The sequence below is a fragment of the Leptonychotes weddellii genome, chromosome 8 (assembly GCF_054177405.1).
Source record: "Leptonychotes weddellii isolate Sample4059 chromosome 8, ASM5417740v2, whole genome shotgun sequence".
Classification (NCBI taxonomy): Eukaryota; Metazoa; Chordata; class Mammalia; order Carnivora; family Phocidae; genus Leptonychotes; species Leptonychotes weddellii.
In genome coordinates, this window is record NC_138376.1 from 72,500,313 (window position 1) to 72,504,656 (window position 4,344).

Sequence of the window (4,344 nt, forward strand, 5' to 3'; positions counted from 1 at the left end):
CAATTTACCATGAGCCAGACATTGCACTAAGTACTGACAAGAGGGTAAAACAATCTAATTAGCTCTAATATCGATTGTTTTACAACACAGGGTATATAAATTCTGCCCTTACTTAGCTTATACTGTCATAGGCAGAAAATGAAACAAATAATAACAATAAAATGAAATAAATATCCTGAAGGTGGTGAGGGGGGAGAAATAAGATTCATTTGCGTTTTAGTCCTGCTAATTCATTCTGCCAGTGACAGATATGTTCTGATTCAGGATACAGATATCACCGTCCCTTCAGAATCTCTGGAGATTACCATGAAAATTCTATTTCTATGGGATTTTTTCCACTTCCTGGAGAAAATAATTAGGAGAATGTAATGTGCGTATGGTATTTTTATTTTACATTGGTAGGACTGAGAGATGCTTTCAATGACAAATATTGAAATGAGAAGTCTCTACATCAAGTTTTCACTCCTCATTTATCTTTTCAAGAGCTCTACAATTTAAGTTTCAAAATGGAACCAGAAGTCCTCAGCGGTATGCCCCTACAAGCTATCCAGCCACACAGGGCCTGAACACTCTTCACACTGAACACAGAAAGACAATTTACACGTCTCATCCATTCTGTCAAACATAATATGAAGTAGAAGACTGATTCAAACTCCTCATTTCCTGGATGTAATGAGTAATTGATGATATAATCCTTAACTGACATTTTTATTGTTAGATACATTTGATGTACTTTTTTTAAAGTACATTACTGAAGTTATTAAATTGCAAAAAAACTAATTATTTTACAGATGATAATAAATTTTTTAAATGGATTTTCTCTTTTTCCTCTTTCTTACACCAACACATAAATCTACCCCAGACAGCATAGTTCGAAAGAAAAAAAATGAAAGATGACTAGGCATCAGAAATAAAATTAAATTAATAAGTGAAGTAGGTTTGCCTCAAGCCCTCTTGTTGAGTTATTATTGTGGCTGAAAAGATTACCCTTTAAAGGTCACTGAAATATAATTTTTATGTTTTATATATTCATCATTATATTAAAATGTTTCTCTTTTTACAAAAATGGTAGAAAATAACCTAATCAAAACTAAGGTACTGGGTCTAAAGGTATGATTACTGATCCTTCGGTAATCTCAGATTTCTTCTTCTTTTTTTCTTTCTTTTATATCTTCTTTCTTTCTTTCTTTCTTGAGAGAAAGAGAGAGGGTGAGAGAGGATGTGCATGGGAGGGAGCAGGGGAGCACAAGAGGGGCAGAGGGAGAGGGAGAAAAAGAATCTGGAGCAGACTCCCCACTGAGTGTGGAGTCCTACACGGAGCTCGATCTCAGGACCCTGAGATCATGACCTGAGCCAAAATCAAGAGTGGGAGCTTAACCGACTGAGCCACTCAGGCACTCCTCAGATTTCTTTCTTTTTAAATAAAGAGTCAAATGCACCATTTTAAGGTACTTAATCCTCAAGAAATATGTCTCTGATATAGTTGAAAATATCCCTCTGCTCTGAAATAACTAAATAATTTAATATCATGAATAGAATATTCTATGCCCCATCACCAGAATATTTTATACACTTTTGTCTCCCCATATTTCACATTCATTTCTGACCACTTTTCATGTCAAATTTTTTTTCATGTTGATATTTGAGTATTAATAGAAGACCTTTCCCCCCTTTTTTCTTTCTTTTTCTCACCCTCCCCCACCACACCAAATCTTTTGTTCCACATTCTGAGTCTGCTACGGAAACATGGGATGAAAAGTTCACTGCTTGTCAGGGTGTTAACAAGATCATCTAAAATAAACCTAGTGGGTAGCACTTACAGATAAGACACAGCATCATGAATATGGATGTGAAAATAGTCAAGTTTGAAGCCTTAGGAATTCACAAGTGCTACAGTTAAATCTTAAACCTAAAAAAAGAAACTTAGTATTGTGCTGCCTCCGTCTTTTAATGAGCTTGAATACTCTCTGATTCTTTATAGTAACATTTCTCATACATTTAAAAATGACAGTTGAAAAATCCCAACACATGATAACTTGACATTACCATAAAACCCACAAATACTAGGTATCTGTATATTCTCAGAATTAAAAACTTGTGACAGGGATCATTTAAAAAATAATTTTTTTCCCTCCTCTTTACCACTTGAGTGGTAAAACATATAACTGGAAATGTGGTTCTAACAGATATCTTCCATAATCCCAGTGGAAAGTGAGGACATCCTATGAGATTCTTTCATACATGTGCAGTCATAAAGATATTAGACCTCAAAAGTTTCATTTCACAGATAAAGAAACCAAGAGCCAAAGGAGATAATATACTTGCCCAATAAAAAATAGCAAGCTGGTGGCTAAATATTAACAAAAACTGACTTGACTTAATTAACCTCTCATTAGGTCCTTTTTCCACTCTCATGTGAGCATGTTATTTCAGAACAAAGAATTTTAGCTTGAATACAGTGGGCTAATACTAATATTCTGTAATCCAGACATGCCAAAGACAACAAGATGAGCTAGAAAGCTAAGAGTTTTTTTCCGTCTCCAAAATTCCATAAACTGGATCTACATGTATCACTATTTTAAGGGCACAATTCTTATACATAAGAAAAATGATAGAATGAGTGGTTAAACCATGAATGTCTTTTTTATCCCTTTCTTCTCATAAATCATAACCATCTATAGTTTTTTTGTTTTGCTTTGTTTTTTTAAAGACATTTATTTATTTGAGAAAGCGAGAATGAGAGAGTACACGAGAGGGGTGAGGGTTAGAGGGAGAAGCAGGCTCCTCGCTGAGCAGGGAGCCCAATGCGGGACTCGATCCAGGGACTCCAGGATCATGACCTGAGCCGAAGGCAGTCGCTTAACCAACTGAGCCACCCAGGCGTCCACCATCTATAGTTTTTTTAGTTGGAAATGGATTTACTGATTTCGATTTCAAGCTGTTTATTTGTGCCACATTTAGGTTTGCCTCAAGCCCTTCACTTATTGCCTCCTGGAACCGAGCCCACCTGTCTTTTCCTTGCTTTATGATGCTGGACCTGAACTCTGAAAACAACTTTTCTTCTTTGCCAGCTGACTTGATGTCAATCAATAGCAGGTGTTAGAGGGAGAAGATGAGAATACAGGAGAAAGAGACTTCTTTTTCCCAGCAATATCTGCCCCATAACTTTGAGAAACTAAAGATTCTTTTAGGAATGCTATGGAACTCTCTGGTTCTCAGACTGTGACTTTAGTTCAGCTTGTCATTTCATTTATGTAAGGACTCAAGTGGACTCAATAGAATCTATTACACATCATAGTCAATGCTGTTTGTTGTCATTGCTACCGTGATTTCAATCTTCTAACTGGATGCTGAAATATTTAAGTCAATGTTTTAGTAAACATTTCTGCAATTCATGTTCTGTATAAGTCAGAATCTGGTCAGTAGACTGAGATCACACCAGTAATTTGAACTCGAAAATTTTAATATCAAATAATTAACTAAAATTAACTGTGAAATTTAATATGCGGGTTGCAGAATTACAAAAATAGTTGAATTTGAAGCCTTGTCAAGTTTCTCGTGTAAAATTTAGTGCACTGTTTGGTAACGAATGGGACCTTGAAATTGAATGGGCATATCTGGCTCAACTTAGACAAAACTGAGAATCTTTAAACCTGAGTCGTCAATCTTTCTTACCAGGAGAATGAGCTTGCTATTCCTTGTAAGGAGAATAACCTTCCTTTGCTTGTGAACTCCATAATAACCTCACCTGAGACAGATGCCTTAATAGGTGATGCCCATTCTGCTCAAAATGTGCCCCGAAACCATTTGTGACTAGAGCCATAACTAGGGTCAAATCTGAACTTGCTCCAAGGAGTCAAATATAAGTATGACCAAAGAAGAAGTAGTTACATACCAAAGAATTGTAATATTTTGATCATGTACATTGTAGAATCCTGGGGAATAAGGATGTGAATAAATTTTAAGGTTGTATACCAAGAAGGAGAGATTATAATACTCTATCAGGCTGAATTCTTTGATATCGGTGCACTTACTAGAGATATTTGGTTTAATTAGCTTGTACAGCCAGAATGTGTTCTAACAGTTTAATTGGTTAACTGAAACTTAGACTCAATGGTGGCCTATCTTTAATGAAGTTGAGATTCCAGTATTTCCCAGGCACAATATAGAGAAAGGAATACAAAGACAGGTATGTTGGTGCAGAAGAATGAAACTCGACCATTCTCTAACACCATTCACAAAGATAAACTCAAAGTGGATGAAAGAGCTCAATGTGAGACAGGAATCCATCAAAATCCTAGAGGAGAACATAGGCAGTAACCTCTTTGACATCGGCCACAGCAA